Source organism: Pan troglodytes, chromosome 2 (genome assembly GCF_028858775.2).
Source record: "Pan troglodytes isolate AG18354 chromosome 2, NHGRI_mPanTro3-v2.0_pri, whole genome shotgun sequence".
Lineage (NCBI taxonomy): Eukaryota > Metazoa > Chordata > Mammalia > Primates > Hominidae > Pan > Pan troglodytes.
The window spans coordinates 4,602,383-4,614,509 of record NC_086015.1 but is presented as its reverse complement, the minus strand read 5'-3'; the positions used below and the strand labels follow the sequence as shown (position 1 = coordinate 4,614,509).

Sequence of the window (12,127 nt, the reverse complement as noted above, 5' to 3'; positions counted from 1 at the left end):
ATGTTTGATCTTCTCTCCCATATATGTGTCTTACAATATGAATCTTTTCCTCTCAGTTATGTGCAACACTCAATTCGCAATTCCTGCATCATTTATTTATTCGTTCTTTCAATGATGTCATCAAGTGTTTACCATATACTAACTGGGAGAATAGCAGGAAAAATAAGAGGAAAACAACCCTATTGATATGTTGTCTTTGTCCCTCAAGTTCTAATTATCTGTAACATCATCTTACAGCTCATAGTGAATCAATGTATTTTGTCTTTGAAATATCATGTATCGGCCGGGCGTGGTGGCTCACACCTGTAATTCCGGCACTTTGTAAGGCTGAGGCAGGCGGATCGTCTGAGATCAGGAGTTTGAGACTAGCCTGGCCAACATGGTGAAACCCTGTCTCTACTAAAAACACAAAAATTAGCCAGGCATGGTGGCAGGTGCCTGTAATCCCAGCTACGCGGGAGGCTGAGGCAAGAGAATCGCTTGAACCCGGGAGGTAGAGGTTACAGTGAACCAAGATCGTGCCACTGCACTCCAGCCTGGGCTATAGAGCATAACTCAGTTTCCAAAAAGAAAGAAAAGAAAAAAAAACATCATCTATCATAAGAAGTCACATATACTTAGATTAGCTCATTTATTAAAGATAGACAGGAATGCACACATTTAAGGTTCAAGCATCACCATGTTCAAAAATCAATTTTACCATAAACTTTTCTTATTTTGCCCCCTAAATATGGTGACCATTCTGCTACAGTTATCTAGCAAACACATGCATTCATAACTCAAAGATACAGACCAACCTCATAAAGTAGCTAGTGTGGAGAATAGGGAATACCCTTCATTTGCCTAACCAGATATTCAGCAAAATAAAGCAATGATTTCCAGAAGCCAGTCATTTTGTACATTTTTGAGCACCTATTGCACTCAGCTTTCTGCATGTCATTCTCTCAAATGGCTCAGACCTCAGTTGTTTCCATCTCAGTACAACTACTGACAAGAAAGAAATTTTAAAATAGAAAATGAAAACTCAACAGTATTTTATTACCCCTTCCACAGAAACATTTTCACTTCCTATTTCTACCTCAACAAACTCTGTAACCAATATAAAGGGTTTAGGAACTAGAAATCTGGCATTTTCTAGTTTTTGCATTCAAAATACTGCCTCATTCTTTCTGTCTCCCCAATATATTTGCTTCTCTGGAGTCAGTATATACTCTGAATAGTTTTGCACCTTCTTTTTGCAAGGCATTAGAGTAGACTTAGCAATACTAAGCAATTACAGTGCTTCGCAATGCATAAAATTGCAGTTATAAATGTATTCAGTAGATTATTTGGTGATTATAATACATCTTCATAGATTAGATAATTTTTCTTTGGAATGCATATGATGAAGGCACATTTAAAGTCAAGAGGAATGAATTCACTGATTCACCTTAAATCATCTACTTTTTAAATATTGGAAGCAAGTTAAAATATTGAGTTACACAAGTAATTTGTAGGTTAGAAAAGAAATAAATGTGTGTTTTTACTCTGAGTAAGACATTTATCACTACCTTAGATGCTACCTAGATTATAAAATAAGGAATGTACATCTTCCCTGCTTGAATTGATTGGAAAGTTTGTAACGACGTGAATAGTATTTTCAAAATGTAATTGATCTTCCCTTTGACCAAAATAAATTACAAAAAAGTGAGAACATGTTCAGTAATGCTAATGAGTGTCTTAGCTGTTTAGAAGAAAGGAATACAACTTTAGTCAGGTATTTTCAGGACAAGACTAGTTAATGATGAATAAAATTAACCATATAATTCAAGTAAAACCAACAAAAACAACACATTGACCTAAAGAACTAAGCAATTAAGAGTCTACACTTAAATGAACCACTTTTCATTTTGGGAGACACCAACATGGTCATAAGAATATATATATAGTGTTATTTTATTAGGTTGGTGCAAAAGTAATTGCTGTTTATTTGGTTTTTGTTTGTTTTGTTTTGTTTTTGTTTTCACTTTTGCACCAACATAATATAATCAACAAGGAAAAAACAATGTACCCAGGCCAGCTCACTTAAGGAAATTTTATATGAATCAGAATGTCCAAGTAAGGAGTTGAAGCTTCTTCTTTTTGATTAGGCTTGGGAGAAAAAATGTGAGAATAATCACAGGGTTTTAAATAAAGCATAATTCACAGGCATGTTCAGATACAATAGATTAATTTTTTAATGAAATAAAATAGCTATCTGATAAAGATTATGGAAAGAGACAGAACTGTATCCTCTCCATCCATTGGGTGGGGGGTTTAACTAGATAATCCTAGATCACAAATAAAGGACCAAAAAATGGTGCCTTTTCAATAAATCCTAGTTCACCTTTCCATTTTGAGTCAAAGGTTATGAGCTCCAAATTTGCTTTTTATAATTCTAAGGCTTACATGTTGTTAGACTTAAAATTAAAGTAAGCATTTTCTTTGGACACTTTTTTGGGGCAAATTAGAATTAAAAGTATAAATCTGAGGCAATATGAAATACAGTTTTAGAATTATAAGAATTTTTTTAATGAACTCTACATTCTCTACTTTTTCTGCTCTTTGTCAATTATTTAACATAGTGAATGCATTTTTAAAGAGTATGTGCTCTGTGCCAGCTTCTGTCCTAAGAAGATTATATGGTAAACAAAAATATGGCTCCTGCCCTCAAGGAACTTAAGGTGATAGAGAGTACGCCAATGTTATCGGGGACATCAAGAAGTTCAGGTTTCAAGAGAAACTCAAACTTGAGGAATAAACTCTAGTGTGGGAATATGAGGTTTTCCTGAAAATGAGTCATTTAAGAGTAAGTGATACGGTTTGTATTTGTGTTCCTGCCCAAATTTCATGTCGAATTTTAATCTCCAATGTTAGAGGAGCCTGCTTTCCCTTTGCCTTCCATCATGATTGTATGTCTCCTGAGGCCTCCCAGTCATGCTTCCTGTACAACCTGCAGAACTGTGAGTCACTTAAACCTCTTTTCTTTATAATTACCCAGTCTCAGGTAGTTCTTTATAGCAATGTGAGAACTGGCTAGTACAGTAAGCATAAGGATGTATAAGTAAGACTTTATTAAGACAGTGTTTTCAGCATGCTTGTCCATGAACCAGTGCTTTTCTATAATTAGGTTTTTACTGGTCCATGATAAAACAAGGAAAATGTAAGAACCATATTGTGAAGTTATTGAACGTAAGGGATTTTGCTTTATTCTGAGATCATGCCCTTTGTAATTGTTTTTATGTTAATTTTTTTCAATAATAACTGCATGCATTTTTGTGCATATAGAGAGAGAGAGAGAGAGAGAAAGGGAGAGAGAGAATAATAAACAAATATGAGAAAATGTTAAAAATTGGCGAATCTGGATATATTGTATGTGGGAATTCTTTGTACTATTCTTGTAAGTTTTCTATAAATTTGATTATTTAAAAATAAAAAGTTAAAACTTAAAAGTGCTTCTTTAATGAAAATCAGGGTATAACAGATGGTAATTATTTCTATTTAAAAATAAAAATTAGATAATCTATCAGTTTTGAAATTTTAAACTGAAAATGTATGGAAGAATTTCATACAATAGTTTCCTTTTGCTATTGTAACAATTACTACAAATGTGGTGGCTTAAGATATACCACTTATTATGATAAAATTTTGAAAGTCAGAAGTCCAAAATGGGTCTCATTAGGCAAAAATCAGATGTTAGCCAAGGTGTTTTCCTTTTGAAGCCTCAGTGAAAGAATGCATTTCTTTGCCTTTTCCAGCATTTAGAGGCTTCCCATATTTCTGAGATTGTAGCCCCTTTCTCCATCTTCAAAGCCAGCAGTGTAATGTCTTCAAATCTGCCTCAAACTCTGACCTTGACTCTCCTAGCTCCTTCTTTCACTAATAAAGACCCTTGTAACAACACTGAGACCACCCAGGTGGTCCAGTATAATCACCTCTTCTGAAGGTCAACTGATTAGCAATCTTAATTTCTTCAGCAGCCTTTTCTCCACCTCACCATATGACATGACATACTCAGATGTTCCAGAGAGTAGCACATGGACATCTTTGGGGTAATTTCTGCCTACACTGTGGAAAATGTTGGAAGAGCATTTCAGGCCACTGGGTGAAAAGGTAAGGTGTAGTAAGAAAGGACAATGGAGACAAGGAGGAAAAGCCAGGGAGTGCAGAAGCTTTTAGGTCATGTTAAGGATGAGGAACTTCCCAGTGGGAAACCACAGCAAGAGTAGGTGGAAGCTAACATGTTCAAGTTTGTATTTATGAAAGTTTCCTATATTCAAAGAAGAAAGTAGTTTGGATAGGAACGGCTTGCTGAGTACAGGTTACGAGGCTCCTCTTGTCATTCTGGTAAGAGCAAATGACATTTTGGTCTTGGCTAATGGCAGAGGGAAAGGACAGAAATAAATTACTCTCAATTATCACTGGAAGAAGTGAGAAATTATAATTGGATCCCCAGGTGGCAGTGTATTCTTCAGTAATATTAAGGTACTACTTAGAAAAAAGAGTAAGCAGGACTTGGGGAACTACAGGACAATGGGCATTGTGAGGGAGTATACCAGCTAAGGTTCACCAGAGAAGCAGAACCAGTAGTAGGGGATATGGTTTTTGCAGGTGGATTTAGTGTGAGGATTTGCCTTCACAACTGTGCAGGTGGTTAAGCAAGCCAGAAGACCACAGGCTGGACAGTCAGGAAGGGAAGATCTTGAACAAGAAAGAGCTCCCTGGTCTTGAGGTAATACCTGTTGCCCACAGACAGGTAGACAGGAAGGAAGATGTAGGGTAAAATGAAGACAACTTCACACTTGGCTGCTGTTTGGAGCCTCTCAGTACATTCGTTTTGATTGAAATAAATCCAGTTTAATGTGATGAAATGATTGAAATTGTTCCACAAATAATTTGTGTGATACAGAATATAAAAACAATTGTATTTAAAAGAGATCAAGTATTCTAAAATTACTGCATGTTATGTTGGTGGTTGTGGTTGATCACATTGCTGCTTCACCATCCCCCATTGCCTCAGTGTAGGTGGAATGTATCTTCCTGGTCTTTGGCTTTGGACGTGGCCACATGACTTGCTTTGGTGAATGATATTCAGGCAGAAGTAACATTGTGCCAATGCCAACCCTATGCACAAGAGACCCAACAAGCCTTCACTCACTCCTTTCAACTCTGCCATTGCCATATACAAAGCATGGCCTGGGTATCCTGTTGGTCCAAGGATCATAAGAGACATGTGGAGTAGAGCTTTCCTGCTGACCCACAGGCATACAGTGAGAAGAAGAGCCACCCAGTCACTACAGCCCAAAGTAGGGTGTCCTAACCACGCATTGATTAGTCACACCCAAGCCAACCTGCAGACACATGTGCAATAATAAATAATTATTGTAGTTTTCATCCACTGAGTTTTGGAGTTTGTTATATAGCAAGAATGAACTGATACAATGGGGAAATAAACAGAAAATTTAGCTATAGTTATATAAACCTTGTTAACCATTTATCTATTCTCCATTGCACAATGAGATTTATGTTCTTTAGCTGTTTGTTTAATCAATAAATTTAATTATGCATCTAAGTGCCAAGCACTGTTACATACATTGGAAATACACCTATGAATAAGATATTGTGTCCATGTAATGCAGTGAGGAATAAAGATAAGAAATGATTAGAATATAATTCAATAAATGTTGAGGGGAGAGGTATATAGCCTTTATGAGTACATTAAAATTTTCATCTTTAACTCAGCTGATCAATCAGGGAATACTTCTCAGATGAACTGACCTATTAGTGAAGTCTAAAGAATGAATGGAAATGCAGCACCATCTGCTTACCAGCAGCAATGGTCTTCAGTTTTTGTTGGAAGTCTAATTCATGAGACACAACATGCTTCTAGTAAGACCAGATTTACTTTAAGGAAGGATGGAGAAAAGAAACAACAGAGCATGCACAATGACAGCACTGTAGAGTTCTTATGACTCCCAGGCACAGAGTCTATGTCATTCCACACTCAAGGTAAACATTGTCATGAGAGGCAAGCTAAGTGTATGCAGAACCTCAGCTTGGAAAAGCCCCAGCTCTGAGCTCACTCTACTTTTTACCCCTAGTTGTTTAGGTGTTCACTCAGGGGTATATGACTTGCCTCCATACTCTAGGATGGCTGTATATTATCAGCACATATTACTCAAAAAGCAACTGCTTCAGCCAGTCCTATAGCCCCTGGCTGGATTCTCACTTATCTTGATCCAAAAAAGTAAACTCTTAGCAATTCTTTGAGTTAATGTTACAAGAATAATTACCCATGGGCAAACCTTAGATGTCCAGGAGATGAGAGGAAAGTCCACAGATCCAGTTATTCACCCTTTCCATCCATGAGATTATCCAGAAGCAGGCATGAAAAAGCAGGACAGCATGGTTTGAAGAAGAACAAAAAAGAGTTGCAAACAGAAGGAAAAGTATGTTTTGGGAAATAAAACCCTAAAGGAATAAAAAAGAATATCATAATTATTCTGGAACTGAATGTGGTTCAATACAGATGGTTGTAAAATCTGGAGATGATACAATATAAGGTAGGGCTGGATAAATAAACAGAAATACTACATAAAGATTGCAGAAAAACACAGGTTACTCTTAAACCAGATTAAGTATTTGGAAATTTATTCTGAGACAAACCAATGAACTTTAAAATGTGGAATTACATACACACATTCATGCATGTATACATACATAAGCATACAGACATATCCATATAGTGTATACACACTTACATGTTTATATGACTTACTTTTGAAAAAGGTTGTCTTGTCTGCAATGTGAAGAAGGGAATGGAGTTGCAAAATATTGTAGACAATAAGATTAGTCAGAAGGGAATTGCTATAATTCAGACAAAAGATGATACTGGAGTTAATTAGAATAAAGACTTGTGGACAGAGAGAAACTTGACAGATTAGAAGAAATACATAGGAGTTAATATGCACCTTAATTGGTGATCAGTAGATGAGGTTAGAAAACAGGTTGGAAGAGTCAATAATATTACCTGAATTTCTGGTTTGAGCAATTAGTTGGAAGAAAGAACAAGAAGGCAGTTAGCTCCAGCTTCCAAAGTTTGATTTTGAGGTAACTAGGAAACCCAAATAGAAGGAACCAGTAGATACTTAGATAAATAAATCTGGAGCTCAGAGATGCTGACAGTTCAAATAAAGTGTAAGGTGTAATTATGAGAAAGTCCTTGTTCACCTATTAAGAATATTTCAGTAATACCGTGGAAGTCAAAGCCAGGGACATACAAAAAGTAAAGTGAACAAGGGTAGAATATCTTATGATACAGTTGGCTGTAATGGAAGACAATCAATATACATGATGAAAACTCAATCACTGTCAATCATTTTGTTACCGAAACACCAGGGGTTTAGTCTAGGTCCTGCTGCTCTCCGCACAGAAAGCCAATGACTGAGATGAGTATTGCCAAGGAGGAAGGCTTTAATTGGGTGCTGCAGCAGAGGAGACAGGGGATCACTCAAATTCATCTCCCTAACTGACTAAAATTGGGGTTTTATATAGCAGGAAAGAAATGCAACAATGTGTGAGAAAACAGGAGCTAGAAAGGGGCAAGGAAGCAATCATGATGAATGAGGGGTATCTCATTGTCTGGATCTGGTGAGTTTTAATTCTTTGATATATTTTTTTGAGATGCCTGAAGGTAATTTCCAGAGGAAGGAACTCAGATAAAACAAATCTAATTTGCAAGCTTTAAGACCAGAAGGGTCAATTTCTATATTTATATATAAAAAAATACTATCTATGGGATTATTGGGTCAGTTTCAATTTGATGATGACTTTTAAAATTATAGGGACAAAGAAGAAGTTTTCTTGCCAATTAAAACTAAAAATCTGAAATCATTTTGAATAATGTCCTACATCTGAGATTATCTAGTTTTGCTTATTATATTGTATAATTGCTCCATTCTGCCCATAAATAATCTCCAAATTCCATTTCACTTATAATGAGTAATCAAATTATTTGGCTTACGTTTTTATAGTATATTTTTCTTAATAAAAGAAGTCCACCTATATTTAAAAAAAAAAAACTATGGAAACCCGAATTTAAAAAAAAAAATGCTGCAAGTTATCCTTTTCCTAGAAAGGTAATAGCAAATACTTTGATCCAGACTTAGGCCGGCAATGATATTTGTGTTTTCCTTTAATACTTGATTATGCTCTTTAATTTCAAAATAAGGGCTAACTGGCTGCCGTGAATCGATTTTACATTACGTATTTACTGATTATTTTAAAAGTTGAATTCTCTACGCAGTTGATGACAATGGCTAGAACATGGGTACAAAAGAATTGTCCCTCAGTTATCTCAAATACCATCAACTTTCTCAAATGTATTGAATTGAAGCCCTTCCAGAAAACTGAATCTGGTCATTACCTTCTCCTCTTCACCATCAACATTCTGTATTTCATCTGTTGTTTCACCACCTGTTACTCCATCTGTTTTCATGACTGTGGTTAGGATTTATAAACATCCCCTACATTATATCTTATTTCCAGTCTGCTTTCCCAGGGAAAACTCCTTTGAAGTCTGTTTCTTACTGCAGACTTTTCTGTCTTGTATTTTCACCAATGTTTTCTTCATTTTCAAAATCTAAAGAATAAATTAGCTCTCGCAACCATTTTATTTTCTTTTTTATACTCTGTAAACCAGAATGAAATGTATTAGGAAAAAAAGTAGATACAGATGCCACAAGTCACTATACCTTTCCATAAATAGTTCAAAACTAAAAAATTAATTATATCTACTTTTTTCATACAAGTAATCCAAAAATGAAAAATTACACAATACAGATTGTTATTTTTTTAAAATGCCTCTCATCCGCTGTCTATTTCTAGCCCTACTTCTAAGAAGCAATAACTTTAATCCATTTTAATACTTCTCATGTTTATTAGTTTTCTGCATTATATGCTTATACCATTTTTTTTCTTTTTTTCTTTTTTTTGTAAAGTTTACTCAGGACCTAGTTTTTTTTCCCTGTTATGAAAGATCATGTATTAGTTCATTTAAGTCACTTAGCATATCCACAGTCCATTCTTCTCCTGAGTTGTGATAGTTCTTGCATTAGTTTGCTAGGATAGCCTCCTACAAAGTGGGTGACAACAACAGAAATTAATTTTCTCACATTTTTGAGGCTAGAAGTCCAAGATCACGGTTGACTTCTTCTGAGGCCTCTCTCCTGGGCTGGTAGATGGCCTTTTTCCTGTCTTCACAGTCTTTTCCCTGTGTAAATCTGTATCCTAACCTTCTCTTCTTATAAAAACACCAGTCATAATTGGATTAGGGCCCACCCTAATGACCTCATTTTAACGTTATTACCTCTGTAAAACCCTATCTCCAAATAAAATCACATCCTGAGGTACTATGGGATAGGGTTTCAACATATAAATTTGGAGGGCCATAATATAGCCCATAACATGGTTGCTATGATTGCTAATTACTATTGCTATTATTAATTTTATTATTTAAATCGATTCCTTCAACAAATTATCACTGATCAACCCAATGAGAATTTTTTTTAAGTTGTTCTCTTGGAGCTTATATTCAAGCAAGAGAGAAGAAATATTGAACAAAAAACTACCATAATATTAGATGGTGATAAATATTAAGAAAACCATAAAGTGAAATAATTCATGGCATGAAGTGACCAATGGGCAAGGTGGAGATCTCCTCTGAAATGTTGGAAAGTGATAACTGAGTTGAACGTGCACAAGTATAAGAAGACAGCCACTGTTGTGGGATGGGGGGAGAGGGGAGGGATAGCTTTAGGAGATATACCTAATACTAAATGACGAGTTAATGGGTCAGCACACCAGCATGGCACATGTATACATATGTAACTATCCTGCACAATGTGCACATGTACCCTAAAACTTAAAGTATAATAATAATAAAAAAAAAAAAAGAAGACAGCCACACCAAAAATCTTAGAAAGAATTTTTCTAGCAAAGATACAAAAAACGGAAAGGACCAGAGGCAGAAAAGGGCTTGGAGTGTGAGAGAAATAGAAAGAAAGTCATTGTTTTGACCTCCAGTAATGAAACACATCTGAAAGGTAAGCAAATTTGCAATTTTTGCGGGGCCTTTAAGACCTAGACAGGAATTCTTCTTTGAGTTTTCTTAAGTTTAAATTAATGCTTGATTTTTTATTTCTTCTAGAAAATAGATATTAGTATATATCTGATTGCCATTGTGAAAGATCAGGCAATTGGTTACCCTAAAAACACTTCCTTCCCACCTCTCACCCCTTCTGTCCCCTATCAATTAATTCTACCTTTAAAATTATGGTTTGATAACATTTAGAGTCTATTTTGTCAACACAATTAGATCTCCCAAACCATACTCTACAGATATAATCCAAAATGAAAAAATTCATGACCTATACTTGTAATTATGCCAATGGCATGATCCTGTGAATGTTATTTAAGGCAAAATCAAGAAGTCTGTTTAGACTGACAGTATAAAACTTGGTTGCTAGGTGCAGACAACTCAGAGGACAGCTTTTCGAGTGTAAAATTCAACTGCACTCTTTTTTTTTCTAACTTTCTAACAATTTTACAAACTAATAAAAGATTTTAATGTCTCATATTTGCATTGTGCTTGTCATTAGAAATTCCAAGTTCATAAATAGAAAGTATCTTCTTCTTGAAAATAGTTTTTGTGCAGACTACAGACTTCTTACTTTAACTGATTGCTTTTTAAGGATGATGTATAACTCTTCATCCTAAGATCTCATTTTACTGAACACCTGTGCTAATTGCATTGTTGAGTGGATCCCATACCTTCCTCTTTAATTCCTTTTTATTTTTCTGGAATGCAACCTCAGTACTTTCTTCCTGAAATTCTTATAATCTTTTATTGTCAGAAATTTGGCAAGAATATATGAAATGATGAGATTTTTCAACAGCTTATCTTACTTGGCCCTCAGTTGGCTTTTTTATTTTAAATACAGATTTTTTCCCCCTAATATTAGTCACTTTTTAATATTTATTTCCTCCACTCTGTTTTCATAATGTTCCTTTGAATTAAATACTGTATCTCCTAAGTTTTCATTTCTCTTTTGTTGTGATTGAGTTAACTATGTTTTGAAAAAATTTATTCATTTAAAATTGTAATATTTCTATTGATGTTTTTATTTTGACAACATATTTTTCAAGCATTCTTTTGTATTACATTTTTGTAACATACAAGATGTATCTTTAGAAAATTTTATAAAACCTCTGGTTTGTTTCATAAAATTTCACTCTCATTTTCTCAGGTCTAGTAAGGGCTTATTCACTTTTAAGTCTTTTTTTTGCATTTAATATAATTTAGGGAAGAACATAAATTATGTACTCACTTGACTATATCGAATTTAATGTCCAAATGGCTTTTGGAATGATATTTTTTACAATGTTAGGCTTATAATAAGCTATTTTCATGAAAAACCTACTTGCAATTGACCTGAACAGATTAACTCTCTGTTAGAAAAGAGTACACATATGTAGATTATTTAATTAACCACTTAAATTTAACTAAACTGTGATAAATTTTAACCAAGTTTGATAAATTTTTACAATGATTGTACATAATTATTACTGAATAATACAGTACACATTTTAATTAACTTTGAGTATATTACTCACATGAAGAGTGGGCTATTTAATTTTTGGGTTACAATTACTTGCTTTCACTAACAACTGGAGAAATACAAAAGTTTTTAAAATTTTTAAGAACTTGAACAAACTAATTTGATTTCTATCAAAGTATAATTTGAATACTGGAGCTAGAATAATTTTACATCTCTTGAATGAGTTGTTCATGTTAAATGCAATGAAAATGTGAGTTAAGTGTGGAGAATTTAATTGATTACGTAGATGCTAATAAGTATAAAGACCCATTTATTTTTTAACCATGAAATAGCAGAGTTGTATGGCATACATTTTTAATTTTACTCTAAGGTTTGGGAATGATGAAGTGATCTGTATACCACCCAGAATTTTTAGACTTTGAGCTAAAGTTAGTATCTGGATGAAACTTGGAGGTGGTTTCTTTTGTGATAAGTATGGTTGCAAAATTAAA

At 34.5% G+C, this 12,127-nt stretch overlaps 1 long non-coding RNA gene across 15 annotated transcripts in view; it reads right to left on the bottom strand.

The window, feature by feature from the left end:
- The window catches only part of LOC104005445 (uncharacterized), a 346,407-nt gene that overhangs the window by 323,136 nt on the left and 11,144 nt on the right, over window positions 1-12,127 (bottom strand). The window contains exon 1 of one of the 15 annotated variants that reach the window (XR_010155476.1): window positions 6,324-7,716. The exons of the other annotated variants lie outside the window; for them this stretch is intronic. This is a non-coding gene — a long non-coding RNA (uncharacterized LOC104005445). Of the gene's footprint in view, window positions 1-6,323; window positions 7,717-12,127 lie in introns of those variants that run through there. 15 annotated transcript variants of the gene reach the window in all.